Raw genomic sequence first — 17137 nt, 5'->3', positions numbered from 1 at the left:
AGAAAGGCCATAAATTAGTCTATTTTCACAAAACTGCTTTTTAGTACAGTGGTGCTTCTGCAGATTTATTAGGAGGTTGTCGCAGCCTCTGCTTTTATAACTTTAAACAAATTACACAGAGACTCTCTGTTTCCCCTCTTCCACCCCCCCCAGCCCAGAAAGCTTTTTATAAAACCATATTTCAAAAGTGGTTCATAATTTATTATGTATACACTGCTGCTATGCAAGTGACACAGTTGTTAGACCTAATGAGAAAACATGAGAGGCCTTGTGCGATTCAAATAGACGACATAAAACCTACAAGAACCTGAAATCCTTTCAGCTAATGTTTAAGGAAGCCTTACAAAGTCAAATCATGCTTCTTATTCCATTCTTTACTCATGCCAGGGCTGCCTATATTCAGCATGGGGGCTAATTCTATCAGTTTTTACTGACAGAAACTGCTCACAACCAGAGTCTCACAAGGGCTCTCTCCTTTCTGTTACTCATGCTCCATAGGGTTAGGGAACCTTTGGTTATCCAGCTGTTGTTGTTGCCCTTCAGATCCCATCAGCTCCAGCCAGTGTGGTCAAGTGTCATGGATGATGGGAGCTGAGATCCAGCTAGACCAGGAGGACCACAGGTTCCCCACTCCTATCCCAGAAGAAACCTTTCTACAAAAGGTTTATCTACAAAAACATTGTAAACTATATGAGTGCTAAGAAGGATGAGAGATTTGAAAATAACAGGGCCCATAAAGTTAGTTGATAAGATTATGAGAATGAGTGAATTTTACGAGAAAAATAAATTTTGAATAAACATTGTGTTAAAATTAGGTATTTAAGACCTAGATAAAAATATTCAAAGTTAGGGACAAAACATTGGAAATGTGTATAATAAGAATTGAAACAAGGTGTCAAGTTGCTGGCTAAAGTTTTATAAATTTGGAATGCAAGAGCGGGAGATGTGAGGAAGTCCAAAAGATGAAGAAACTCTGAATAATTTTTTTTTAAAAAGAAACCTTTCTTCAACTTGGTCTCTGCACTGCTCATCCATTTAGAAGCAGGATTAGCCTCTCCCCCAAATAATCTATTTTAGAAAAAGGCAGATATTTCTGGGTGTCTAATTTCCCCATGATTTTTTTTCTTTTGCCCTTTCCTGAAAGCACTCAGTGTAATTGGCCAGGGTCGTTTAGGTAGCCAATTGCACAACTCTTGGGTGCCATTTTGTTTTCTGCATCTAGGTCACATGTGCTCTAGATCTATAATACGGTAGTCACTCCTTACTCTGTGAATGTTAGTCTTGCCCCTCTACATTTACATGTATTAACACTCTAATTTTTTTGCATTTAGAATCTTTATATTGTTCAATTATTTTTCATGTATTTATTGTTGTTGTTATGAATGAGTGAATGAATTCCATTTTTAACCCACCTTTCACCATCAGGTCTCATGGTGGGGTAAAGGTAAAGGTAAAAGGACCCCTGATCATTAGGTCCAGTCATGGCCGACTCTGGGGTTGCGGCGCTCATCTCGCTTTATTGGCCGAGGGAGTCGGCGTACAGTTTCTGGGTCATGAGGCCAGCATGACTAAGCCGCTTCTGGCGAACCAGAGCAGCACACGGAAACGCTGTTTACCTTCCTGCCTATTTATCTACTTGGACTTTGACGTGCTTTCAAACTGCTAGGTTGGCAGGAGCGGGGACCGAGCAACGGGAGCTCACCCTGTCGTGGGGATTCGAACTGCTGACCTTCTGATCGGCAAGTCCTAGGCTCTGTGGTTTAACCCACAGCACATGGTGGGGTACAACAACTTAAAATTCAATATTAAAACAAATTACAGTCATATGACTTGCTTTTGTTTTCTTGATATTATGTTGATATGGATATTTTATTTATATGTTTTGATGATGTGCTACTGTCAGATGGTTTGAGATTAACACTATTGATGGAAAAGCTATTTGCAAATATTGGATGTCTGGAGCATGCGTGGACTATGCCTGTCTTGAACAACTTTGAAAACAATGTCCTTTTCCATCAGCATTTTTTTCAACCCCACCTTGATTAGTATTTGGTAGTGTTGCCAGGGTGTAGATAACATTGCTTTGGGATCACATTCTGCCCATGGATCTAGACCTTCCCTAGACCTTTGAGGAAAAATGTGCTGATTTTGTGAATTTCCCTTTTTGCTTTATTCTTGCCTTTTCTGTTAAAAACAAGAGCTTGTACATCAGATTACAATATCTGGCCTTTCAAGATATCACAAGTTTATGTTACAAAAAGGGATACGACAGGCACACAACAATGAAGTCACAAAAGAGGAGAAAAGAAGGGCAATGACCAAGATGCAAGTGGATACATTGGGCTGGATCCAGTCCAAGTTGTTCACACTTGGTTCCCATTAACACCAGTGAGATGAGTTAAACCATAACTAACATTTTGCATTGATTTTGGCAAGACTTGGGTGCAATTAACTTAGTCTGGATTCTACCTATTTACAACACAATCCTCTACATGCCTACTTAGAAGTAGTCCCACTAAATTAAATGGTAAATAGGTATAGGATTGCAACTACAATATATCTGAAATGTGACTACTACAAACATCCAAGGACTAATCTTCCCAAAGCTACTCAACCATTTCAATTCCTTTTGTAATTTTTAAAAATACCATATTCATATTATGGCTCAATTCAGATAAAAGATATGCAGCTGAGGTTCCCCAGAAGTGCCGGTGCAATTGGATGTAATATGTTTATGTAATATACCTAATTTGTTTTCCAGTAGGTGAAAACAACACTACAGTGGTACTCCAGGTTACATACGCTTCAGGTTACATACGCTTCAAGTTACAGACTTCGCTAACTCAGAAATAGTACCTCGGGTTAAAAACTTTGCTTCAGGATGAGAACACAAATTGTGCTCCAGCGGTGTGGCAGCAGCAGGAGGCCCCATTAGCTAAAGTGGTGTTTCAGGTTAAGAACTGTTTCAGGTTAAGTACGGACCTCCGGAACGAATTAAGTACTTAACCCGAGGTACCACTGTATTCGTCTTTTCTGTTTATTATATGCTGGAGATATACAAAGCACACAGCTAATCAGCACCATGGACAGAGAGCAAAGTGTCCCATGCATTTACTTTTGAAGCTTTTAAACTGGATTTGTGAGATCTGCGAATCTCGCTTCAAAACCTGTGTTGCTGGACTCCAGCTCCCATCACTCCCAGACAATAGAATGATTCTATTAAAGCAACCTTCCTCAACTTGATGCCTTGAGGACGTTTTGGACTACAACTCCCATCAGTCTCAGCCATCATGGCCAATAATCAGGGATGATGGGTGTCATAGTCCAAAACATCTGGAGGACATCAGGTTAGAAAGTCTGTGTAAAGCATTATTTAAATAGCAATCCTATACACACAAGCCTGGGCGCGAGACTACCTATTTTGGGGGTCAGAAAGACATTATCCAGTACTCTCAATGGGGTTGTGAGAGGATCACATTTGTCAAAGAAGGGTTTGTGCCCTTGGTTGTTGTTTTTTTTTTTAATAATCTGAAGGAAAACTAACTTGGTTGTTTTTATAACAGAACACACCCCATTGCTTTCCTTTTGTCTCCCTGGGCCTGTCATTCTTGATGACAAAGGGTAGGAAAGTGGAGAAAAAGATGAGTCCCACACTGAAATTCTTGTTTTCCCATCTCCCTTTGCTGTCTCAAAAAATTAGAGAACATGAAGAAGAGCTATAGCTCAGTGGTAAAGCCTCTGCTTTGCATGTGGAAAGTCCCAGGTTCCAACCTTGGCATCATCAGGCTAGGAAAGACTGTTTGGGCCATATTTGATGCTGTAATTCCACTGGTTCAACAGCCTTCTGTTACTTCCAGAACCTTTACACAAAGTCATCTCTGGAGGGCTGGGGACCAGAGCAGACTTGGAAGGTGTATGAAAGGAGGAGAGGAAACAGCAGTCCCATTGTACTAGTGGAACCCTGCTGGTGCAGCAATGGATACAACTCTGTGTCTGAAATCCTGGGAAGCCACTGCCAGTTAGTGTAGACAATATTTTGTCTATTTGGTTCAGAATTTATAAGCATCCTTACATTCAGAGAATATATGGTGTACAGAAACAGAACATAAAACCCTATAGAGATAATAAATCAGTGTTAAAGCATAAACCCTATCAAGAATTAAGAACAGTGACAATAAAATGGGAAGGCTTAAGAGACATAGTGGAGCAATTGCCTGGTGTAATATAAGGCAGCTTCGTGTTTTCATATATTCCTATGCTCTTTCATTTCAGCCCCCTAAATGTTTTGCTTTTTAATTCTTTTGCTGTACTTTTAGATTTCATAACAAATGCTGCAACCAAACTGAACTAAACCATAGTACATCCATGTATTATCAATAAATCAAATGTTGGGATGCAAAAATAAGAAACAACCCCTCACTCTAAAAAGAAAATAAACAAATTTGATCCAGAATCTCAAGAATGTTTTAAAGAGGGCTAGGATATGTCAGTTGACTTTTTCTCTGCCAAAATCTTTTATCTGACAATGACTCGTCTGTTACATGCTCCCCCCGCCGCCCTTCCTCACATCAATCTTTCATGCAGCAACACAAAAGGAAATATAGCCAAGCATGTTAAATGACCTGAGGAAATATGGAGAGCAAAACAGGATAATTTCACAGGGTCTATGAAAAGACAGAAAAACTATGCTACGAAGGCAATTGAGCAAACAGCAACAAAAACAAAATGGTAAACATGGATGGAAACTTGCCCAGAACTCAGCTAGCCACCTGAAATTTGTTTGTCCAGATGACAATAATCAGGGCACCTGTTCCATCAAAATTCCAATCAAAGCTATGAACTTGTATGAATTATAGAAGCACAAACAATACTGTAATGTGAGTGCTAGTTCTTTTTTGATGGCTTCAAAGTCTTCCTCATTCCAGTTGGTTAAGGGAGCACCTCTCACAGGAGAGAGGCAGACAGAAACACACAGAGAGGATGTGTATACATAAAGCACATATAAGTAGATACCAGTCCAGGTCTGTGGAAATCCATGTGTTCTTCCAACCTCAATTTGGGCAGCTAAGTTAGTTTTGTTATCATTTACATGATGATTACTTTAGGGCTTGTCGTTTGATTGCCACCTATTCATAAAAACCTAATGACCAATTACAATTCTGTTATCATATCCTGAAATTTCTCCACTTTCTTGCACAGGTATAATCATGTACTCTTGGACAGAGGCTTTTTTCTGACAGAGGGGAAAGCAGTCCCCCCCATGGGTGCAGACATTATAATGTTGCCTGCTTGATATTAAAACTGTCAATTTTCTTTATTTGCGGCAAAGTAAGAAGTAGTATATTCCTTTTCATGTTTGCATTGATGTGATTCCCGTCAGTTTACTGCCAAGCAAGCCAACTGAAGCAGAGCAGAGTTGTGCAAACATTTTATTCATTGAGCTGGAATATTTATTTTTTAAAAAAATTGTATGCAGAATTATTTCAATGCCTAGCTTTCTTGAAATACCTTTAAAGTAATTCCTTCAGGATGTCTGCCAACTTCTGCGTATACGCTATTGATTGTTATTGTTCCTGTTTGCTCAGTTTTGATAGGAATGGAACTCTGGGATCCTGAGAGAAAAACTCCTGTCAAGCAAGGATAATACTTCATGCATTTGATTAACTAAACTCTAGTCCAGGAAAGCTTATGCCTCATTAAATGTTATTAGTCTTCTTAAGAGTCCTGGCTGTTTCGGCTAACTCTGAGGGTGTTACTCAGACTGCAGTTTTGTACACAGTGTCACAACTTTCCCACAAGTTCTGAGCCCAGTTTATTATCTGAGGACAACCTTCAAGTCCATGTGAACAGTTACAAGAGTATGATAACAGGCATTTTTGACACCTGAGGTAAACAACAAAATGGTGCCTCACCAAGCCAGAGAAGAGGGATTGAGTGAAGATCTGTATCAGGAACAAAGGGGGGGGGGAGCATAAAAATCTACATCGAGAGCAAGTGTGGAAGAAGACCAGCAGTGCCTCCCATTTGCCAACAGGCCACTGTGGCGGTTAATTTTTAAATCTGGCCTCCAAGGAAAGCACTTCAACTGTCGCTACCACCACTGAAGCAGGCGATGCATTCCTTGAAGGCCTAATCTTCTGCCTCTGTGGATCCTGCCACCTGAGGCAGTCACCTCACCTTGCCTCATGGTTCAGCGAGGAGTTCCTCAGTTCATCATTCAAAATACCCCGTTCTATTTTCCCTGTAATGAACCACAGCTTTCCATGCCTTACTGAGCATAAGACAGGCTGCTTTTTATTCCTTTTTGGGGTTTTGCTCCCATAGGTGTTCTCTCTCAGGCGTCAAAATATTATTGTTGTTGTTGTTGTTGTTTTACTTCGGCAACCCTTGACGTTTCCCCATGCAGGTGTGTGGGGGTGCCATTTTGGCGGCGGTAAGTCCTGCCACTTGGAGAACTGAGATCACTGTTAAGATATGGTTACCAGATTTTTTTTCAATAAATCCGGGGACACTTTTTTTTTTGAAGCTGAGTAGCAACAGGGACGCGGGTGGGATGTGGGTGGTGCTGTGGGTTAAAACACAGAGCCTAGGACTTGCCGATCAGAAGGTCGGTGGTTCGAATCCCCGCGACGGGGTGAGCTCCCGTTGCTCCTGCCAACCTAGCAGTTCGAAAGCACATCAAAATGCAAGTAGATAAATAGGTACCGCTCTGGCAGGAAGGTAAAGGGCGTTTCCATGCGCTGCTCTGGTTCGCCAGAAGCGGCTTAGTCATGCTGGCCACATGACCCGGAAGCTGTATGCCAGCTCCCTCGGCCAGTAAAGCAAGATGAGCGCCGCAACCCCAGAGTCGGCCTCGACTGGACCTAATGGTCAGGGGTCCCTTTACCTTTACCTTAGCAACAGGGACTCAGTAGTGGAGATGGTGAGGCAAAAGACCCTGGGCCCAAGTACATATGCATATTGTATAAAGGCGCAAAGCCCGTCTTTCGAACCCTGTGAAACATAAATGCGCAGTTTAAAAAAAAAAAAAACTGGGCAACGGTGCTCCCCCAATCTCCTGCCCCCCTCCTCCTTTGTTTTGACTGATTGGGGGAGGCTTGGGAGTCACAGGTGGGCGGCTGTTGCCCAGGTTTTTTTTAAACAAAACTCTGCACATTTATGTTTCACAGGGTGCGAAAGAAGGGCTTTGCACCTTGCCTGGCAGAGAAACCATGCGCCTTCTGCCCCTCCTGGGCGGCGCCTGCCCGCCCGTGACTCCCAAGCCTCCCCCGATCTGTCAAAACAAAGGGGGAAGGGGGCAGGAGATCTGTACCACCGGACGTCCCTGGTTCCCCTTCAGCAGTGGTGGGGGCAGCAAGCAGCTCCTGAAGCCAGCCAGAGCCAACTGCGCTACCAGGCCGGCTCTGGCCTGCTGAGGCTGCTACTGCCACGTTTCCCGGGGACAGATTTGCAAATCTGAGGTCAGATTTGCAAATCCGGGGACTGTCCCTGGGAACTGGGGATGTCTGGTAACCCTATGTTAAGATCTTCAGGGATGTTTTCTGTTTGAAATTTAGACCAGAACCATGAGGCTTAAAAAATAAATAATAATTCCAAAGCTTTAAAAACAAAACAAAAAAACACCCTCCGATTTATGATGTGCTTTTATTTTATTTTGTTAGGAACATTGAATAAAATAATTAAACAAAGCATTGCCAAACACAAATGCCAATGGGATAAAAACAGCCGCACTTCTGGACAACGTTGCCTCATGCATTTCTCAGATGAGGCCGTGAGGCTTTGAATGGTGACTTTTGCGTTGTTTTTCCATGCGACATTTGAAGTTTTGTTCTCATGCAAATCATCCCGACGGGAACATCTGCACACTTTACTGGATGCCAGTTCCATGAGAGTTGATGACTCCTGATCAGGCACAGAGCTCAGGGGGTAAGGAAATAAATGGGAGAGGAGACGTCTGGGTGTTTGGTTAGTGAGGAGCAAAAGGAAAGAAAGAAAGGGCACTGGAATGTGTGGAATTAGGGGTGTTTGTTTGTTTGTGGGAGGGGTTGGAGTTACACTGAGGTTTGGGAGTACTGACCAAAACAAAATGCCTTATACCTATATCTATACCTATAGAACTTGTATAGTTCCAGATAAAATCCATTTGCCTTGCAGAATACTTAAAGTGAGATTTTAGGGCAGGCCAATAATATTTTGACGCCTGAGGCGAAGGATGGCATCCCTTTGCAAGTTGTCATGCAGAAGTCACGTGGATTGGCAGTTGAATCTGTGACAGGAGAGCATCGTTTGCTACACCTGAGGCAGCAGACCAGATTAGGGACAACAGAGGTAATTGGCAGGGAGTCTATCCATTTTGGTTCATCTCAGTTTCTTATTTTTCTACTCTTAAATTCAGGTCTTCGACACATTCTGGCATAGTCTGCATTTTTAAAAGACATCCTCGTGAAAACCCACCAGCCTTTTACTGCAAAATTCTCCTAATATACATATTGTAATGCAATTTTGTTTAATATGCAAAGCAGATGCCAACAATACAATGCATTTCTGTATGTCCTTTTTTTTTGACTAGCGTATGCATTTATATGCACACCTTACTTCAGCGTATGCATTTTTGTAAATGGTACTTGCCTGGAGAAATGCAACTTGCAGCTTTGCTTCAGTCCTTATCTTGTTTCAAACAGTGAAAGTTAGGTAAGTTTGTATTTAAATGCAAATTGAATTAATTTTCTGCCTCATCCCTATTTCTGACAGAGGTAGTGGCTTCACTGTGGCTAATGGCAGGGCCAAACTTGGGACCAGGTTGTGAAGCTATTTTACTTACTTACTTACTTACTTACTTACAGTCCTCCATCTGTAGATCTCAGGTCAGTTCACTGCATAAAAATACAACATACAATTTAAATCACACTGGCACATTCTTAAAACAACCAGGCGTGGTATAGACATTTGGAATAATGAACACAACAGACTTTGGAATTGTTAAAATGACTTACTGAGTCACTAGGTTGCTGTTAAATTTCAAAATGGCCTCTTACCTCTGAGCTGGGAATAAATATGGCACATAGCTTCATGCATGTAGTTAAAAAAAAGAGTCATACTGATTATCAATATTGTCTATCAGGAAACTTAAAAAACACATAGTTCTTTGCCCAAACGTCATGACAAAAAGTTGCTATGTGCGATACAAGCAGCAGTAAAATAGGTAGCATAGTGCCCCCTGCTGGACAAAAGTAGCATATTTTGAATCTAAAGAGAAGGCAGAAAATAAAGATCGTTAAGATTCGTGACTGTGTGGCATCCTAAACAGGCTTGGAAGTAAGTGCCCCTTCTTTGAATGGAATATAACAAGCAAGAGCTGCTTCACACAGAGGCTGTCATGGTATGGATATTAACACAGCAAAAAGCCCTATTAAACACAACACAGCTCTTGTGCAATTCTAAGCCAAACCACGACCCAGTGTGGAAGTATGAGGGTGAGGGTTGCTGGAGAGGAGCATATTGTGGCCACTGGGTTCCTCTCATTGGTTCTTCTGGTGCTGGTGGGTCTCACCTTTCTCTTGCCACATGTGCTCCCCTTACATGGCATTGACCTGAGAAGGGATGAGAAACCTTTTGCACCCTGGCGGCCACATTCATTTCTAGGCACCCTTTCAGGCCATTGGTGGGTGAGGCTACAGGCAGAAATGGGTGGGACAATTGATGTAAATGGTACTATTGTACAGGCAACCCACTCCACCCCCATTTATGCAGGGGTTATGTTCTGGGCCATAGCGCATTGGTAGAGCATGTGGAAGCCCACCTACCCCATTCCACTCTGGCCCTGCCCCCATTCTGTCCAGTTCCGCCCCCGTTCCACCCTCCTCCCATGCCGAACATGGCACACACAACAGTCCCGGCACCGTAAGCGCTACTGGTGAAATCTGAGGGAAGAAAGTGCCCGAGGCCTGGGACCCAACGACGTCCCTTCAGGACCTCAGGATTTGGAAATGGCTGGTGACAGGTTGAGTCTGCAGATACTCCAAAAGATAGGGAGGTGATTTTGAAAAATGCATTTACAGTGGACGCTCGGGTTGTGAACGTGATCCATGCAGGAAGCACATTCGCAACCCACAGCATTCACAACCCGCAGCGCCGCGTCTGTGCACGCATGGGTCACGATCCAGCGCTTCTGCGCATGCCCAAAGCGCGATGCACAAAGCACCGAAACACACCGAAACACCAAAGCACATGCACAAAGCACCGAAACCCAGAAGTAACCCGTTCTGGAACTTTCAGGTTTGGCGTGGTGTGCAACCTGAAATCACACAACCCGAAGCATCTGTAACCCAAGGTATGACTGTATTACACCGAGTTGAGTATTCAGCTATCTGTGCTTGTAGGTAGCCTTGCATTGGAATGGGTCTTTAAGGTATGGGAGAAGGCTGTTTTAAGGTATGGGAGAAGGGCACGTAGCAGCACCCGTAGGGATGACGAATGAGGAAGTAGGCGAGACGGGGTGTGTGTGAAGATTTACTTGGGGCAATGTCATTATCCAAGGGGCTGGGTTCTATAGCCTCTCTCTGTAAATACTGAATAAAAATAGGACGGTAAGAAACATTCCCTTGTCTTTGTACGTTCGTGGGCAAGCAGCCAGGAGTTGGTGGCAGCAGCCTGACACTTGGAAGCCACTGGCCTAGGAGGGATATCTATATATCTATGTCATCTATATCTATATCTATATCATCTATATCTATATCTATATCTATATCTATATCTATATCATCTATAACCATAGAATCATAGAATCATAGAGTTGGAAGAGACCACAAGGGCCATCGAGTCCAACCCCCTGCCAAGCAGGAAACACCATCAGAGCACTCCTGACATATGGTTGTCAAGCCTCTGCTTAAAGACCTCCAAAGAAGGAGACTCCACCACACTCCTTGGCAGCAAATTCCACTGTCGAACAGCTCTCACTGTCAGGAAGTTCTTCCTAATGTTTAGGTGGAATCTTTTTTCTTGTAGTTTGGAACCATTGCTCCGTGTCCGCTTCTCTGGAGCAGCAGAAAACAACCTTTCTCCCTCCTCTATGTGACATCCTTTTATATATTTGAACATGGCTATCATATCACCCCTTAACCTCCTCTTCTCCAGGCTAAACATGCCCATCTCCCTTAGCCGTTCCTCATAAGGCATCGTTTCCAGGCCTTTGACCATTTTGGTTGCCCTCCTCTGGACACGTTCCAGTTTGTCAGTGTCCTTCTTGAACTGTGGTGCCCAGAACTGGACACAGTACTCCAGGTGAGGTCTGACCAGAGCACAATACAGTGGCACTATTACTTCCCTTGATCTAGATGCTATACTCCTATTGATGCAGCCCAGAATTGCATTGGCTTTTTTAGCTGCCGCGTCACACTGTTGGCTCATGTCAAGTTTGTGGTCAACCAAGACTCCTAGATCCTTTTCACATGTACTGCTCTCAAGCCAGGTGTCACCCATCTTGTATTTGTGCCTCTCATTTTTTTTGCCCAAGTGCAATACTTTACATTTCTCCCTGTTAAAATTCACCAGTTGGCGCGCGCGCGCGCTCTTTCTTTCTTTCTTTCTTTCTTTCTTTCTTTCAACAGTTTCCAGAGACAGATTTGAATGGCAAGAGATCTGTGGTTGGTTTCACCCACCACTAACTTTCCTGGTCATGAGCAGCAACCGTACCAAGCTATTTGGTGGTAGAACTGAGCCCCCACTGAGAATATTTGCTGTGTGTCTTACATAATCCTGAAAACTATAAAGATGAGAGACATTAACTAACATGTGTGTTGCATTAGCAGGCCAATGGAATATCTTTCATTGGCAATACTCCATAGTAAGCTAACAGCCTTGAAATGACCTCATCCAGTATGTATTTTTGGCCTTAGATCAGCATGCGCGGCCATGCATGGCCCTTTTAAAGGTTCTGCACAGTAAATCTACATTTCACAGGAAAAGGCTCATGACTCACCTACTGTAAATTTCTGTTTCCCTGCATGCCTTTGCACAGAAGATCTTTGTCTGCCTGCTGTAAATAATTGGCTTGGCTGCCGGCCTCCATTGTTACTTCCTGTGACTCAAATTAATTGAGACACAACTGATGCCGAAGCCTGAAACAAGAGCTACTCCAATAGAGTTTTTAAACTGACTAACAGCACACCATTTAGACATCAATTCCAATTAGCTCCACGACTGACAGCCCTTTCCTACATTCTACTTCTGTTCTTCTGTGCATTCTTCTTTGCTAAAAAAATAATTTGATTTATGAAGGCTCCATTTCCTCAAGTGGCTTGTGATGGGGCTACCAAACTTGACCCATAGTTGGATGGGCACAGTGGAGAGCTGCAGTCTTCTGGTACAATCTGTTTAATCTCCCCTGTGCCAAGGATTTCCATCCACTGATATGCTTTAAAATGTTAGAGTAAGTGCATATTCTCTATCTTTTCATGATTAAGGCATGACTCACCGGTGCTAACTGATCTTGTGTCTGCATTCTTGCTGCAGAACATGGAGTCTTGTTGGAGTTGTTCCAGGTACAGCTAGTTCAACAGCATCCTTTGCAAGAACCCAGAAACCAGGAAAAGCTTTGGTTTTCCCAGTAGTGATGTATGGAAGTGAGAGCTGGACCATAAAGAAGGCTGATTGCCGTAGAATTGATGCTTTTGAATTATGGTGCTGGAGGAGACTCTTGAGAGTCCCATGGACTGCAAGAAGATCAAACCTATCCATTCTGAAGGAAATCACCCCTGAGTGCTCACTGGAAGGACAGATACTGAAGCTGAGGCTCCAATATTTTGGCCACCTCATAAGAAGAGAAGACTCCCTGGAAAAGACCCTGATGTTGGGAAAGATGGAGGGCCCAAGGAGATGGGGACAACAGAGGACGAGATGTTTGGACAGTGTTCTCGAAACTACCAGCATGAGTTTGACCAAACTGAGGGATGAAGTGGAAGACAGGAGTGCCTGGCATGCTCTGGTTCATGGAGTCACGAAGAGTTGGACACGACTAAATGACTAAACAACAACAAGAAACCACCAGACAATGGCCATTGACCCAGCAACCAGGGCCGTCTTTACCTGGGGGTGCAAGGGGTGTGGGGCACCTGGGCACCAAATTCTGGGGGGTGCCAGCTGCCTCACAGCCAGCCAAGCACTGAGAGGAGCTGCAGGAGGACTACAGAGAGGTGGAGGAGGATGACGGGGAAGGTGAGGGAAAGTGGCGGTGGCAGCAGCAGTAGCAGCAAGGGGAAGGAGTGCCTTTGCCTCCGCTGGGCAGCGACTCTCTGTGAAGTCGGCAAAGATCTTGTATCCGATGTGGTGGCGCCCTAGAGATTTGCTGCCCTCACCTTCCCCATCGTCCTCCTCCACCTCTCTGAAGTCCTCCTGCAGCTCCTCTCAGTGTCTGGCCAGCTGCGAGGTAGCCTCTTCCCCGCCGCAGAGGCTCAGATGATGGCCAAGGGGTGCGGGGCAATTTGGGGCGCTGGGCAGATCTTTGCACCCCTGTGGTGCATATGCTTCAGGATGAGAACAGAAATCGTGCAGCAGTGGCACAGGGGCAGCAGGAGGCCCCATTAGCTAAAGTGCATAGCTGTCAACTTTTCCCTTTTCTTGCAAGGAATCCTATTCGGAATAAGGGAATTTCCCTTAAAAAGGGGGAAACGTTGACAGCTATGTAAAGTGGCGCTTCAGGTTAAGAACAGTTTCAGGTTAAGAACAGACCTCCGGAACGAATTAAGTTCTTAACCCAAGGTACCACTGTATATAAAAAGCTCGAAATGTTTTTGTTAGGGGATTATAGGGGTAGAAATCCCCACCCCAAATTTTAAAGCTGTTTATGTATGTAACAACAGCAGCTAGGATTCTATATGTGCAGAAATGGGAGGAAGGAGACGTTCCAACGAAGGAAGAATGGATAAGTCAAGATGACGGACTATGCAGAACTGGCAAAATCAACAGCAAAATTAGGAGAATCTAATGAGGAGTGTATTATGGAAGAATGGGTGCCTTTTTTGGACTATTTAAAGAAATATTATAGTATGATGAACTCATGAGTAGGATTTGAGCTATGGGCAACAGAAGTAATTAGATAATAATATTGTGGGGTTTTTTGATAGAAGATTGGATGCAGAAGGAGAGAAACAACAACTCCATGGAGAAAGGGGTGGGAAGTCGACAAAAACAAGAGAAAAGACAAAATTGTGTTTTGACTACATATGTTAAAAGTATTGAAACGGAATAAAATATAATAATAATAATAATAAAAAGATTTGTAGCCTTGTCTTTTACAAAAACAAACAAAACGTAAATAGATAATGGTAGTGAATACGTGTCTAACTAGGTGTGGTGGAGTTAAGTCTGATAATTAAATTAATAATAATGACAAAAAGTTGATTTCTTACCCACCCTTCATTATAAGATCCCAGGGCAGGTAACAAGAATGTCAAAAAATGCAATATTAAAACACATCATGGCCGTGATAGTCAAAGTCCTTGGCTGAATTTTGACACGAAAGGCCAGCTGGCAGCAGGATTGCCTGCCTGAACTTGTCCGAAGTAATCTAATACGAATCCTAATCAATACAGTTAAAGCCCTAATTTCAAATCCAATATCTTTATTAGGCTCTGAGGGAGAATGGCTGGGGTTATTTCATTTTATTGGCCTTTCCATGCCACTTTCCTTTCAGCAGAGGGCGCTGTAGGAGAAAGAATCTTGACAAGGAGCAAGTAGCTGGAGCAAATAAAAGGGGATGTGTCTGAAGTCTGGGCTGTGTGAGGCGACTGCAGAAAAAGACTCTTGCCGCTCAAATGTCAAATCAACATGGAAGCAACTCAAGCTATTTGTTTCCCCTGCCCCCTGTCCCGCCTGAAGAATAAGCCTTCTGGTGGTGGTTCCGCGAGCTCATCTATCACGAGGAGCAAAAACGTTTAGAGGGTTTGATCTTGCCTTGGTGTAGCCAATTAAGAAGTTTACACAAACCATCTCCTCCTCGCGGAAGGGGCCCCATTAGCTGACACTTTGGACAGCTCCTGCAATTTGTCTTTCTTCTAGGGACGGCTTCCACAATTTGTCTTTCTTCCGAAGGGTGAAACGCCAGCCTTTTCCTTCTAATGAGGTTCGGCTGCCGTTAAAAATAATAATATTTTATTTTATTTTTTAAAAAAGGAAGTTGTTTTGGAATCAAAATATGAATACAGTATCTCTGCATACAGTATATTAATCCTTCTAACAACATGGCAGTCTGCCAACTTCTTGGATAATTCCGCCCTTATTCCTTTTAGGAGATGGCTGACTGCACATTTGTGCAGCTCTTATGAAAGGAGAGGGTTTTCCCCTCCTTCTCTGGAGGGGTCTGCCAATGACATCTGCAGCTCAGTTGCTTGCCACCTTATATTGCCTTGCCAAAGTCCCCCTGTCCCAAATGCAAAAGGTAGTTTAAGTAAGAGGCAAGCGCCTACTTTCCATTTTTCTTTTTCTTTTGTTGTTGCGTGTGGCCAATTTAATTCCCTTCCAAATCTCATTTGCGCAGACTCTCTAACAGTGATAATATCCTCTTTTGAACTGAGTATGAAAATGGGGGGCGGGGGGGGGGCGGAGAGAGGACGTGGAGAGGAGTAAACAAAACACCACTTATATTCACAGACTGGGGTCCTTCCTTTCTGAATCGTATGCCTGTTCTCGAAAGGAATCAGCAGCAGTGGCTGTGATCCAGGAAAAAAAGAAGAAGAACGCGAAAGGGATTCACTTGTGTGCCTTTCTGCAGGGAGATAGCAAATCCTTGCCTAGGCGATGTATACAATTATCTGGATGAAAGAGGCTTACGAATGAGGAACAAGTCCTCCAATGTCATTCAGTAACCATATATGACATATATGGTGTGTGTGTGTGTGTGTGTGTGTGCGCGCGCACACACACACACACACACACACACACAGAGAGACACACACAGAAGAAGGGGTTTTCTAATTGCCATTCTGGAAATATACACTGCATATAGATAAATGCACACAGAGCTGGCTTGCAGAAGAAGGCTCTAGACTGCATTGATAGAGGAGGAATCTCAGACCAAAGGGTTCCTCTGTAGATCTCTCTGTCTGGTCCTCCTGACTCTCCCCCAAGCAGGTCACATCCCTCACTGGTCCTGCTTCTTTGCACTCTCTCTTTGTAAAATATATACTCTTTATTTCTTAATTTTCCCCACAAATATATAGTTCAGTGCCATATTATGCAGGTAGTACCTTAAAAACACTACAGTACAAAGCTGCCAGTAGTTTGAAGGGGAGGAATCACGGGAAGGGGTCATGCACTTTGCGCTTTCTTTGAGTGTTTTTGTCTGGCTGGACTATGTCCTTGAGATCTGACAATGCCTTATGGTTGCCTAGATGGAGCATAGAGAAACTGTACTACTGTTGTTGTTTAGTCGTTTAGTCGTGTCCTACTCTTCGTGACCCCATGGACCAGAGCACACCAGGCACTCCTGTCTTCCATTGGTCAAACTCATGCTGGTAGCTTCGAGAACACTGTCCAACCATCTCGTCCTCTGCCGTCCCCTTCTCCTTGTGCCCTCCATCTTTCCCAACATCAGGGTCTTTTCCAGGGAGTCTTCTCTTCTCATGAGGTGGCTAAAGTATTGGAGCCTCAGCTTCATGATCTGTCCTTCCAGTGAGCACTCAGGGCTGATTTACTTCAGAATGGATACATTTGATCTTCTTGCAGTTCATGGGACTCTCAAGAGTCTCCTCCAGCACCATAATTCAAAAGCATCAAGGGTCCTACTGTACAAGGGTAAAATTCACACTCATTGCTCTCTGCCAGCTCTTGCCTCTGACCGTACCTGTTGTTTTTTTGTCTCTTGTCCTGCCTGTTGCTGGAATGCGGTCTCTGGTAGGTTGCCCAGAAGCAGATGTGGGCCTCAGTCTGGAATATGTGTTAGATCAACCCAACATCATGTATCTCTCAGCAGCTCTACTTGGAGATGCCAGGATTTGAACTGGGGAAGTTCTGCATGCAAAACAGAAGCTCCACCAAGAAGCTACAGCCTTTTCCCTGACCTATGGAGGCAGAATCCAGATGGGAAGCTTTTAACACCTTTGGCAGAACAAGCCAAAGAACAAGCCAGAACAAGCCATACCTG

The 17137-nt window shown here is 43.6% G+C and overlaps 1 protein-coding gene across 3 annotated transcripts in view; it reads right to left on the bottom strand.

The window, feature by feature from the left end:
* Window positions 1-17137, bottom strand: part of SLC5A7 (solute carrier family 5 member 7) — a 456597-nt gene that overhangs the window by 30624 nt on the left and 408836 nt on the right. The window contains exon 1 of one of the 3 annotated variants that reach the window (XM_081858150.1): window positions 5913-5992. The exons of 1 other annotated variant lie outside the window; for it this stretch is intronic. The gene's annotated coding sequence lies outside the window, so the exon portion shown is untranslated. Of the gene's footprint in view, window positions 1-5912; window positions 5993-17137 lie in introns of those variants that run through there. One more of the 3 variants, XM_081858149.1, reaches the window with a different exon arrangement.

This window comes from Podarcis erhardii (assembly GCF_964252035.2).
Source record: "Podarcis erhardii genome assembly, chromosome: 4".
Taxonomy (NCBI): Eukaryota; Metazoa; Chordata; class Lepidosauria; order Squamata; family Lacertidae; genus Podarcis; species Podarcis erhardii.
The sequence above is the reverse complement of the archived record's forward strand: the minus strand, read 5'-3'. Positions and strand labels throughout refer to the sequence as shown.